The sequence below is a fragment of the Puma concolor genome, chromosome A3, assembly GCF_028749965.1.
Source record: "Puma concolor isolate L17-30 chromosome A3, mPumCon1.1.hap2, whole genome shotgun sequence".
NCBI lineage: Eukaryota > Metazoa > Chordata > Mammalia > Carnivora > Felidae > Puma > Puma concolor.
In genome coordinates this window covers 129,029,572-129,042,670 of record NC_141669.1, presented here as the reverse complement: position 1 = coordinate 129,042,670, position 13,099 = coordinate 129,029,572, and the positions used below count along the sequence as shown (strand labels likewise).

Below are 13,099 nucleotides of genomic sequence, written 5' to 3'. Positions count from 1 at the left end.
ACATTTAACCAACTGAGCCACACAGATGCCCCTTTAATAAGAATATATTTGAGTATATATCCCACCTGAACTCTAATATATATGTTTTTTATTAATTTTTTTAATTCCAGCATAGTTAACATAGTGTATATTAGCTTCAGGTGTACAATATAGCAATTCAACAATTCTTTTTTTTAATGTTTATTTTTGAGAGAGAGAGAGAGAGAGAGAGAGAGAGAGAGAGAGAAACAGAGCACAAAACGGGGAGAGGCAGAGAGAGAGGGAGACACATAACCCGAAGCAGGCTCCAAGCTCCGAGCTGTCAGCACGGAGCCCAATATGGGGCTCGAACCCACAAACTGCGAGATCATGACCTGAGCCCAAGTCAGACGCTTAACCAACTGAGCTACCCAGGCGTCCTTTTTTTTTTTTTTTTTAAAGTAAGCTCCACACCCAACATGGGACTTGAACTCACAACCCTGATATCAAGAGTTGCACTCTACTGAGTGAGCCAGCCAGGCGCCCCCGATTCAACAATTCTATGCATTACTCAGTGCTCATCATAAATCTACTCTTTAATCCCCATCACTTATTTCACCCATTCCCCCCTCCCCTCTGGTAACCATCAGTTTGTTCTCTATAGTTAAGAGCCTGTTTCTTGGTTTGTCTCTCTCTCTTTTTTTTCCTTTGCTCTTTTGTTTCTTAAATTCCACATATGAGTGAAATCGTATGGTAGTTGTCTTTCTCTGACTGACTTATTTTACTTAGCATTATATTCTCTAGCTCCATCCGTGTTGTTGCAAATGGCAAGATTTCATTCTTATTTATGGCTGGATAATATTCCATTGTGTATATATATATCTATGTATATATATCTATATATATATCTATATATATATATCTATATATATCCATTCATTCATCAATCATGGACACTTGGGCTGTTTCCTAATTTGGCTACTGTAAATAATACTGCAATAAACATAGGAGTGCATATATTCCTTTGAATTCATGTTTTTGTATTTTGGGGTACACTGTAGTATGATTACTGGATCATTTTTAACTTTTTGAGGAACCTCCATGCTGTTTTCCACAGTGGCTGCACTAGTTTGCCTTCCCACCAACAATGCAAGAGGGTTCTCCTTTCTCCACATCCTCTCCCAACACCTGTTATTTCTTGTATTGTTGATTTCAGCCATTCTGACAAGTGTGAGGTGATACCTCATTGTAGTTTTGATTTGTATTTCCCTGATGATGAGTGATGTTGAGCATCTTGTATCCATTGGCCATCTGGATGTGTTCTTTAGAGAGAGGTCTGTTAATGTCTTCTGCCCATTTTTTAATTGGATTATTTGTTTTCTGGGTGTTGATTAACATATATGGTTTTAATTCGTGTGTTGTGTGTGTGTGTGCGTGTCCCTGTTTCCAAATGTGAGGATAGGATTTGGAAACCACATGTTTGGTTTTATCCCCCATGATAGTCTAGCCCGAAAAATTAACCAGGGAGTTGGTGACTTGGCTGTGAGCTATTTTAGGGTAGAAACTGATGGATAATTATCCTTCTTGTTGCCTCTTTGGCTCAGCTCAATGATTTGGTCCTGAAATGATTCTAATCAAGCACATGGGGGAGGGAGTGCAAGTATTCACTAGGAGCTCGCTCCTCAAAACACATCATATAAAACTAGCATCAGTTTGTGTGTATGTTTGTTTGTTTTTTTTTATATGAAATTTATTGTCAAATTGGTTTCCATACAACACCCAGTGCTCATCCCAAAAGGTGCCCTCCTCGGTGTGTGTATGTTTTTAATATACACTGGCAGGCATAGAAAGTACATTTAACAACATTGCCTGCAACTGTTGTGGGAAAATGCTAGAAATGAGAGCAGATTATGGTCTGTGCCAAAGGCAGACATGGTGCCTGGAAGGAGCAATCTGCAAGGATCTCTGGGAGACCACTGGCAAAGAGGTTATTTTGGAGTCCTTGGGTTCGAATCCCAGCTCTGCCTCTGTACCAGTCATAGCCCCTTGGAAAGAGAACAATTCCGGCAGACTGTATTTAGAGAATACCGCAAGTGTGTGTGCAGAATATAAGGAAACCACCAGGGCTAGTGAGGAACGCTGGAGCTGGAAATAGAAGGGGGCACCCCCTACGGGGGTGAAGGAGCCAGGGAAGGAGAAGCTACCATAACCCGGAAGAAGAGTTAGGTGGAGAAGCACCCTGCAGGGTGAGGCCAGGGGAATGGCCAGCTCAACTTCAATTACCACTCCCCCTTCCAAGCTCCTATTGAAGCTCCCAGCACGGGCTCTAGCTGTCCATGCTCCAGGAGCACTGAGCAAGGTAGACTAGGGTGAGGAGGCAAGGGAAGACCTTGGCAGAGCCATTAACTACCTGTTTGGCTTAGGTAAATCACTCCCCCTCTCTGGAGAAAATGGAGAAAGCTCCATTCTCTCATCCATAAAGTCGGGATGATAATATTACCTCCTTTGTAGAATTGAGGTAGGGAATAAATTATAACATGTGAAGTACCTAGTGTGGAGCCCGGCAGGACATTTCAATAAATGACAATTACAGATGATGGTCATGACAAGAATGACTTGAGTAGGGAGTAATGGGGCTTAGAGAGAGGTATGCTCTCTATGCATCAGGTACTATGACAAATACCACCACACTTCGCACATAGCTCCTCTTGCTGTAAAATCACGGGTCAACCTAGGCAGAGCCAAAATTGATGTCAGAACTCCAGACGGCACCAACTGCCACTTTAACACTGGAGAGAAAAAAGAAAAGCTCTCACCTGCTAGGACCACCCCCAACCCAAGCCTTCCCATCTGCAAACTGTGGCCCCGTGGTACAGGTCTGTTTTAGCAAAAGGACCATTTGTTTAAATGAGCCTGCCAAGTGAGAGGATCCAGATTCCTCCTTTTCTCTCTTTTTAAAAAAGCCACAGATATAAATAAGCCCAAGATGGTCTGTTTCTGCCGTGACTAACAGATAAAAGAAAAGACAGTCACCTTCTAAATAGACCAGCAATTAATTAACATTGGGAACTTGGGAGGAATTGATTGGGGGACCTGTCCAATGGGTGGGCCACGGGGCCTGCCAATTCCATCCACCCAGGCTTTGAAGCCAGTTTAGAAACTGTTGGGAAAACCCGAAAAACCCAATTCCCACCCCCTCCCACCCACACCAGACAATCTTGAAGGAAAATACCCAAGTTGACGGAGAAATGAGTTACTCGGAACATACAAAGTCCATCAAATCTTCATCTTAAAGAGTAGATGCCATGTTCCCAAGCCAGGTGCCCCCAAGGAATTAGGTTGACAGATTCAGCAAATAGAAATATGGAATGCCTGGGGCTCCTGGGTAGCTCAGTCGGTTAAGCCACTGACTCTTGATTTCGGCTCAGGTCATGATCTCACAGGTTCATGGGATGATGCCCCACATCAGGATCTGCACTGACAGTGTGGAAACTGCTTGGGATTCTCTCTCTGTTTCCCTCTCTCTCTGCCCCTCCCCTGTGCATGTGCTCTAGCTCTCTCTTGCTCTCTCAAAATAAATACATAAAGTTCAAAAAAAAAAAAAAATACAGAATGCCCAGTCAAGTGTGAATTTCAGATAAACAACGAACAATTTTAACTGTGTCCCAAATATTGCATGGGATGCACTTACACTAAAAGATTATTTGTTATTTATCTGAAATTCACATTTAACAGGGCATCAGGTGCTTTATCGGGCTCAGGAATGATGAGGGCGGTCCTGAAGGGACACAGCCCAAACCGAGCCTGTGGACACAGGCTCAAACTGGCAGCCTCCTGGACATCTGAGGCCCATACATGCGCATTTTCTAAGTCTTCGCAGTTAGTAAAATTGGAATCGGTTGAGAACAGTTTAAGGATTTCTGGCTTCCTTTAAGAATGGGAAGCTCCAGCCGTGCTGCTACTAGCCACCCTCCTATGATAACATAATGGGGACAGAAGGGAACGTGGGAAAGTGAAAACTGATCACTGATGTGTTAGATTGAAGGGATTGTGGGTACACTTGTTTCTGGCTGGTTTGTTGCGTGAGTCTAGTGGTGGCACCATTAGTAGCCCACGTTTCAGGCCAGGGGAATGTGCCCTTTCTCAGGCTTCGCTGCTGCACTCGACCCCAGAAGTGCTAGCTGCACGATCTGAAAAGCTCGCCCATCTGCAAGGCCACTACCAGGCCATCTTCCTTCTTCCCAGCACAAGGGTGGAGGCTTTGCTCCCACCAGTTGGAGAAATATGTGCCCACAGTGCCGCCTAGAGACACAGGCTGGAGTTGCAAGTCCTGGAAGGCACCCCTCTCCATCTTCCCTGGCAATTGTGTAGCCATAATTAGAAATGAGGTAGACAAAATCTAGAAGGAGAAAAGAGGAAGATTAAAAGAAACTAAAAAATAACAAGCGTGTGAGAAGTTCTTTCCATGTTCCAAGCAGAGTTATGTGTTCTTTTATGCCTCAAAAGATCCCCAAAGGCTGGATACCATCCATGTTCCTACTTTGCAAATGAAGAAACTGAGGCTCAGAGATGTGAATCATTTGCTCAAAGCTGCATGGTTAATAAAGGGCAGAGCTATGATTCAAACCCAAGAAATGCAAGTCTACAGCCCATGTTTTTTGTTAATACATATATTTTTAATGTTTATTTATTTTGAGAGGGAGGGAGAGCACTCATGCATGTGGAAGCAGGAATGGGACAGAGAGAGAGAGGGATCTGAAGCAGGCTTCATGCTGACAGCAAAGAGCCTGATTCGGGGCTCGAACTCACGAACCATGAGATCATTACCTGATCGAAATCAAGAGTCAGATGCTTAACTGACTGAGCCACCCAGGTGCCCCTGTTGTTAATATTTTTTAATATTATCATACAATAAGGTTGACTTTAGTTTTTCTTCTGGTGCACAGTTCTACAAACTTTGACATATGTATAGGGGCAACTGGTTTTGACTCAATTTTGGCTCGGGTCATGGTTTCACTGAGTTCAAGCCCTGCATCAGCTCCACACTGACAGTGCAGAACCTGCTTGGTATTCTCTCTCTCTCCCTCTCTCTGCCACTCCCTGCCCCCCCCCCCACTCAGAATAAATAAACTTTAAAAAATGTATAAAGTCATGTTACCACCACCACAATAAGGATACCCCAAAACTTCCTTGTGCTATTCCTTTATATTCACATCCCCTACTCATCCTAACTCTGGCAACCACTGTTCCCCATCACTATAGTTTTTTCTTTCCAAGAATATCAAATAAATAGAATCATGCAGTATGTAACCATTTGAGGCTAGTTTCCCTCACTCCGCATATCTTGGGATTCATCCAAATTGTTACCTGTATCACAAGTTTATTCCTTTTTACTTGGGTGAAGATAGTTATAACTAATTGAACACTTAACCTGTGCCAAGGCTATACTAAGCATTTTGACATTATCTCATTTGATCCTCACAGATTCTGAAGAGGAAGGTAATGTTATACCCATTTTATAGATGGGAGATTGGTAGAAGTCACAGGCGGTATGCCAGGGGTCAGGACTAGTCCCAGACTCAGAACCATTTATAAAATTGCTCTGTTCCCAGACAACAAAAAGTGAGGTGTGGGGGAGACAATACCATCTCCTTGCTGGAATTCTGCAAGATGATCTGTGGGTCCTTATCTTTCCCCACAGCCTCCCAGAAATGCCTGTGATTCCATTAATGCAGCTAGTGAGGGTCTCAAGCAAAAGCCCTTGCAAGACAGTAGAGCATAGAAATTAGGGGCCCAGGATGGAGTTCAAATCCTAGCTGTCACTCCCAAGGTGTGTAACCTCAAGTAAGCTGGTAAACCTCCCTGAGCCTCAGCTTTCCTGTCTTTAAAATGGGATAGTAAAAAATAAAATAAAATGGGGTAATAACAAGCAGGGTTGGGATATAGATTAAATAATAATTAACAAAATATCACACATGATAAGCACTCAATGAACACATTTATCCCTATAGTACCCTAACACAGACCTCCTCCCATCTCAGTGTGGCAGGAAGATTTGTTTATTCACTAGATATGTATTGCGTCCCTACTATTTTCCAGGCCTTGGGCTAAATGCTTTGCAGACATGAGTTTAGTGAACCTTACAAATTATCGGAAGTAGATATTGTTATGAACCCCTATTTCACACATGAGGAAACTGAGGCTTGTAGAGGTGAAGTTATTTGCCAGATCCCTCTGCTAGGACAAAGAAGTAAAATAAGACTGAAGCATCAACTGTTTGGTGGGACTGAAGCTAGGGAGACAGGATGCAGAATTCGGGTGTCCGAGACCTACCATTGGCCCTGGAGCTCAGGGAAGCAGTGACAGCAAACCCAAGAAACAAGGTGGGTGGGAGATCTCTCAGGAGCTTCTTTGGTCCCTAGCTGGCAGGCATTTGGGGCCACTCCTTCCAACAAGGAAACCCAGCAAAAGCATTTGAACTTTTAAGAGCCAAAAATTGACTCTTTCCTACATCCATTAGGCGGCATATGAGCTATTGGCTGCACTTAAGAGCCAGACGGACAGGGCTCGAATCCTGGCTCTGCCACTCTTACCAGCTGTGTTGACCTTGGGCAAGTTGTTTCATCTGAGACCATTCCTTCAATTGTCAAATGAGGTTAATAACACAGCCTGCCTCACAGGGTTGTTGGAAGAATATTTTATTACATGTAAAGAACTGTAATTAACACATAGTGAGGGCTCAGTAAATGTTAGCCGTGGTTACTATGATTATTACTGCAGGGGCCGGTACCTAAGAGGGAAGCAGACCATGGTGAGACCTGTGGTGACCTGGAAAGCGCAAGGGCATCCCTGCCCAAAGGGATGGATGTTATTCAGCCACAGTCATTATTACCAGATAGGAAAATGAGTCCACAATGACCAGACCTTCCAATTTTCCACTCAAAGCCACGCTGGCCTCCTTTCTACTCTCAACACAGCAACCAACAGGCATGTTTTTGCCTCAAGGCCTTTGCACTGGCCTGCAATGTACTATCCCACTGATATTCACACAACTTACCCTCTGATCTAGTTCAGCTCTGTACCCAAATGTCCACCTTGACATTTCCATTCTTATCCCTTTTCCCCACTGTAATGGGTTTTCTCTATTGTATTCATCATTAAATAACAGGCTACTATTTTTTTTAAGTTTTTTACTTTGAGAGGGCGAGAATGAGCGAGGGTGGGGCAGAGAGGTGGGGAGAAAGACAGGCTCCACACTGTCAGCAGACCCCGACACAGGGCTCCATCCCACGAACCACAAGGTCGTGACCTGAGCTGAAACCAAGAGTTCAACCAACTAAGCCACACAGGCACCCCAACACACTATTATTTTTTATTCTTCTTCCCTCCATTGGCAAGTTCATTTTCCACATTGGCAATACCGCCCCCCCACACACGCACACTATATATTCTCACACCTAGAACAGAGCCTGGCACATGGTAGGTACTCAATACTTATGGAATGGATTATGTCTTCATGCTGCCAGTTTGTGAGTGATAATTCAATGACCAAAGGAATCATTTGGCCATTTTTGCCTTATTGAGCACCTACTATATGCAAGGAATAGGTCTGGAAACTGCAGAGGGTAAGAACAGAAAACCCTCCTGTTCTAGTAGAAGGCAGTAAGTTGGAGAGGAAAAAGGAGGGGCGCTTTGGAATCAAACACATCAGTTGGTGACCCAATTCTGTCTCTTGTATAGAGCTGGGGAACTGACTCTTTGAGCGTCACTCCCCCACCTGTACAATTGGGGTAAGAATCATGCCAGGTCTCTCCTCACTGGGCTGTTGTGATGAGTAACAAAGTGTGCATGTCAAGTGCTTTAGCACAGTCCAGCCAAAAGGCGAAGTGTGTGATTCATTCTTTCATTTAACAAATATTTAGTGAGTGGCCTACCACATGCCAGGGACTGTGCCACTTGCTGTGGAGGGGCTACAAAGTGAAAGTTGCTACTTACATGGAGTTCTGGTTTAATAGGGGCGGGGGTGAGGGAACACTGACAATACACTATATACACATACTATGTATATATACATATATATACATACACACACACATACTATATCATATATATATACACACACTATATATATTAAAAATGTCACATATGCATAGGTACTATTTATTAGGCAGTAGTAATATGAAAATAAAATACAGGCTAAAGGAATAGAAAGGGAACAGATTATTTTAGATAGGTCCCCAGAGAGGGTGACATTGAATAAACAGCTGATTGAGACAAGGGAGTGAACCAGGCAAAGATATGAAGAGGCTAGGATTGGTCACTCCAGGCAGAGGGAACATCAAGTCCAAATGTTCTGAAGTAGGAGTGGTCCTTAAGTGGAAGGAAGTTTGATGGCTGAGACAAAGGGATGGGAGGTCAGAAATCAAGGAAGATGGTGCGGGCTGCTGACTGGCTTCTACTCTGCGTGAGGTGGCGATGCTGGACGTGGAGTGATTCTTTGGTTTTCAAGATCACTCCAGCTGCATAACAGATCTTAAGGGGGAGTGGTAGTAGAAAGGACAGTAATGAAAGCTTGGAGGATGGTTTGAATCAGCAGTGACAGAAACAGATGGTAAGAGGGGCAAACTTCAGATGTAATTTGAAGGCAGAAACCAATAGGATTCACACAAGCAAAATGTCAAGGGTTAATTCCCAAGGTTTTCAGCCTGAGCAACTAGACTGAAGGTGTTGCCAATACCTGGGATAGGACTGTGTGAGGGGCAGTGGGGTGGGGATCAGTTCAGCTTTTGAAGTTTAAATTGAATACAGGAAGGGGAACACAAGTCTGGAAAATGTAGCTTGGGGACCAGTTTCTAATGTGCTGACAAGAAATTCAGGAAGGTCAGCTGGCTGAATTCAGGGACTTAATCTTAGAATTTGTCTTGGGAAAGATCTGCTCCCCAATTCAGTCCGTGGCTGGAGTCCACCTTGTTGCATACATGTTTCACAGGAGAGCTTGCTTCAACAAAGCAAGCAAGCTGAAGACAGATATGAAGGGAACTAGCTAGAGAATTAGCAAATCAGGAATATAATCTCCAGTGACCTACCCTCTTCTGTGGTTTTCTAGTCACTGGAATCACTAGGTCCAACACACTCAAGGAGAGGTTATCACCAGAGTGAATACCAAGAACTAGCTTATAAGACACAATAGAAATGGCCCAGTGTGGAATGCCATCTTTCTCAGGTTAGACTCTTAGGACATATGTTACAATTATTGGGCAAGGGGAAGAAACACTAGGAGGAGACAAAGGAGAAGGAAAATTGGCCAGTCTGCTATTTTCCAAATCAAGTATAGCCCCAATCCCATTTACTAATCTCATTAAGTCACCTATAAAGCAAAGAATCTACTTGTCCAAGTTTGGGATCTGCCCTCCATTTGCTGTCCCTGGAGTTTGACCCCTGTAGACATTTTGTTAATTACCCCTGGGTTCAAGGTTTATCTGTTAACCAACTATAAGAGCATTTTTATTTGAAGAATTTTATTTTCTTACTCCAGATTGGGAAGATACAAGTTAGAAATTTTACCACAGTTCAACAATAATTCTTTATTCTTCAAAATGCACACAGGCCCCTAGACAGTCTTCAGGTTACACAAAAGCCTTGTGAGACTGATTCATCCAGAACTATTAATTATCCTTTCTCAGAAAAGCACAAGGTCAAGGCCAATCTTTTTCGAGGCTTGTATTCAAACTCCAGTTGAGAAAGTCCTTAAAAAAAAAAAAAAAAAGATTACAATCAGTAATACTGACATGTAATTCTGATATAAAATGCTCCTTGTTTAGGATACGAGACATCTGGTTAAGACTTCAGGAACTAGGTGGATGTACAAATAAGTACCAAACATTCTAGAAGCAAGCTGCCACGTTCAAGAGGAGGTCCATGTAGCAAGGATTTTCTTACAAAGAAAAATCCCAATTGAAACATGACCTGGAGCTTCCTGCTTTTTTGTATTTTCTGCCAAGACAGACAGAATTAACTTCATTTTTTCCCTTCTTCCAAGACCTAGCAGTACCAATAGGTTAACAGTCTTCAATTCTCCCCTCCTGTTTTATACACCCACTTGGGAAATAGGTTCCTAGGTTATTCCCTAGTGGGCAAATGCAACACCACTATGGGGGGGGGGGGGGGGAAGAAGCACATTTAACCTTCTTACAAGGGGACTGACAAATAATGCCATTTGCAGAAACCTCACCTGTTATGGGACAGACTGAAACAAGCAGATCAGTCTACATCAATCGACTTACTGCCCTGTGCCTCACAGGGCTGCGGACCTGTAAGAAGTTAGCAGATAAAACCAAGATAAAGGACCCAATTCCTGGGAGGAAAAAAGCAGAGCAAGCTCAAACCCCACTAAAAACAAAACCCACATAGAAGGATAGAGATAGAAGTTATCTCTGGGGCCAAAGCATCAGACAACACTGGCTAATGGTTCAGTTAGATCAACAGGGTCGATCTGATGGGGAAAAAAGTTATGTCATCAGCTGCAATGGCCAAATTTGAGTTAGAACAGAACACGAGGAGGACAATCCCCACATTTGAAATTAAAGTGAAAGTAGGGTGCCTGGATGGCTTAGTCGGAAGAGTATGCAACTCTTGATTTCAGTGTCCTGAGTTTGAGCTGCATGCTGGGTGTAGAGATCACTTACAATTTAAAAGAAAAGCAGTTACTACCTCTCCCTTCTCCAGATCCTGTGTCTACTCAGCCACGTGGACATCACTTACCAAGCCCTTCCCACTCCTGGTCCACTTGGAAGCCTGCTTTCTGCCAACAGTAAATCTGAGATGAAAAAAAAACAGGAGGTCCCAATCAGCTAGATGCCCAAGGGTGTGGGGAATAGAGGAGCTGCTCCAACTGGCATATCAGACAAAAACTGGCTTAGAAAAGTTAGATCAACATGGTCGATCTGTTGGGGAAAAAAGTTCAGTCATCATATATGCCAGCAGGGAGCTCTTGTTCTCGCAGAAAAAGGACTGAACAAGGAATATTTGCTTGATCTACTTCTAACACCTGCATAGTCAACGTTTGAGCACACCTGTATTCTGTTGGCAGTAACAACTGAGACACCCCTGCTTTCTGAGGGTGTACTTACAGAAACACTCTGGGACTGCAAGTTTTAAGAAAAATCTGTCCCCCCAGTTAAGTCCTACCCTTAAGAGGTCATTCCTGGACTCAAGTGAATTTAAAGGGTACACAGTGCAAGATTAGCTTGAGCGTCTAGGTCAACACACTTCGCTTTTCTTTAAAAATAAAAAAAAAATCCTTACGTGGGGCATCGATCTGGCTGGCTGGGTTGGTAGAGCATGTGACTCGATCTTGGAGTCGGGAATCCAAGCTACACAAAGGGTGTAGAGACTACTTAGAATTTTAAAGTCTCTCGTAACTACACCCCCACCCCCGCACTGCCTCCTGCCAGTCTCTCCCTTGCAGTGTATTCCATCTCCCTTGTTCTGCCTTAGGTGAACCCTTTTACCACCAGCACACACAGCCTTGGCCTCCACCGCACCAGGCTGCCCCATGCTCGTGTTATCCATCCACTTGGAAATCTAAGTGCACACAACGGTGTATCACAAAAACGAAAACCAAAAAACCCACATCACATGTGAAGAAATGGGACCCAAAAATGTGCTTTCAGGAGCACTAAGGCATTTAACAACGAGCTAGGGGCCCTGGGGTGGCTCAGTCAGGATTCTCTTACCCCCTCTCTTGGTCTCACCTCCACTCCCACGTACTCTCAAAATAAGCCTTAAAAAATTAGCATCTATTGGGGCGCCTGGGTGGTGCAGTCGGTTAAGCGTCCGACTTCAACCAGGTCACGATCTCACGGTCCGTGAGTTTGAGCCCCGCGTCGGGCTCTGGGCTGATGGCTCAGAGCCTGGAGCCTGTTTCCGATTCTGTGTCTCCCTCTCTCTCTGCCCCTCGCCCGTTCATGCTCTGTCTCTCTCTGTCCCAAAAATAAATAAACGTTGAAAAAAAAAAAAATTAGCATCTATTCACCTTAAAGAGATCATTCCTTGGATCGTCTGGGTGGCTCAGTCAGTTGAGCCTCGTAACTCCTGATTTCTGCTCAGGCCATGATCTTACAATTCATGAGATCAAGTCGCTCATCTGGCTCTGCACTCAGGGGAATGCTCTCTCAAAATAAACATTAAAAAAGACAGAGAGAGGCACCTGGGTGGCTCAGTCCATTGAGCATCCCACTTTGGCTCAGGTCACGACTCAGTTTGCCAGTTCCAGTCCTGCATGGGGCTCACTGCAATGGGCGCGGAGCCCGCTTCAGATCCGGTCTTCTCTGTTGCTCCTCCCCCACTCACGCTCTGTCAAAAATTAAAATCTTCATTTCTTTCCCCCCAAGTCTGCTTAGCAGGTTCACCTTTTCAAAGGCTCCCCACAGCACGCATTTCCTACAACAGGCCAGGAGACCTATGCTTACCCCAAGTCAGGAGACCGAAGGCTGGAGACGTCTACGTGGGGGTCTCTTGGAGGCCCAGCAGCGAGTGCCTCCCTCCTCCAAGATCCATTCGGTACCCTCTGATCGCGCTAACCTGCGAACCAAAAAAGGGGCATCAATCGCCATCCTTCCCACGGTTGGAAAAGAACATGGCCGGGCCTCGTGAGGCTGGTGTATCAGAACTAACTGGCAAGTGTTCAAAGACATCACCATTGTCGATCTGATGGGGAAAAAAGCGAAGTCATCATTTACACCAGCCAAGGACTCCTCAGGTCCGCAGGCAGGCGCGGATTTTTCCCAGTTTAAACTCGTCTCCTCAAAGCCTTAAGGCCCATTTAAGGTCAGTAGAGAGAGACCGGGCAGGGGCGACAGCAAAGAGGAAAAAGGAGGAACAGAGATCTCGAAGAGAATACAACAGGATCTCCACTCACCACACACAGTAGCAAACCCGAGTTTCCGGGCCCAGACTTCATCGGATGGGTCGGATGAGGTAGGACCCAACACGAGGTAGAAGAACCAGGGCCAAAGACGCAAAGGAACGAGAAACGCCCTAGACCTCTCTTATATAACCAGAGGAGGCTCTCGCGCTTGCGCACTGTGCCGGTGGCGCTTCCCGTTCCCTCCCGCGCCACGCGGGGCTCTCTGGGAAATGT

At 44.6% G+C, this 13,099-nt stretch overlaps 1 long non-coding RNA gene and 3 other non-coding genes across 7 annotated transcripts; all 4 read right to left on the bottom strand.

Annotated features, from left to right (window-relative positions):
* Nucleotides 1-9,459: 9,459 nt before the first annotated feature.
* LOC112869300 (uncharacterized) lies at nucleotides 9,460-13,030 on the bottom strand. 4 transcript variants are annotated; one of them, XR_015249512.1, is made up of 7 exons: nucleotides 12,878-13,030; nucleotides 12,429-12,540; nucleotides 12,167-12,312; nucleotides 11,263-11,330; nucleotides 10,720-10,774; nucleotides 10,190-10,268; nucleotides 9,460-9,704 (listed from the first exon to the last, which is right to left on the bottom strand). It is a non-coding gene; the product is annotated as an uncharacterized LOC112869300 (long non-coding RNA). The 4 variants fall into 4 exon arrangements; XR_015249511.1 differs by lacking the exon at nucleotides 11,263-11,330; XR_003224382.2 differs by lacking the exon at nucleotides 12,167-12,312.
* Nucleotides 10,397-10,488, bottom strand: LOC112869759 (small nucleolar SNORD12/SNORD106). Its single transcript, XR_003224415.1, has one exon. It is a non-coding gene; the product is annotated as a small nucleolar SNORD12/SNORD106 (small nucleolar RNA).
* LOC112869757 (small nucleolar SNORD12/SNORD106) lies at nucleotides 10,849-10,939 on the bottom strand. The gene has a single exon (XR_003224414.1). It is a non-coding gene; the product is annotated as a small nucleolar SNORD12/SNORD106 (small nucleolar RNA).
* LOC112869756 (small nucleolar SNORD12/SNORD106) lies at nucleotides 12,614-12,704 on the bottom strand. Its single transcript, XR_003224413.1, has one exon. It is a non-coding gene; the product is annotated as a small nucleolar SNORD12/SNORD106 (small nucleolar RNA).
* Nucleotides 13,031-13,099: the final 69 nt, after the last annotated feature.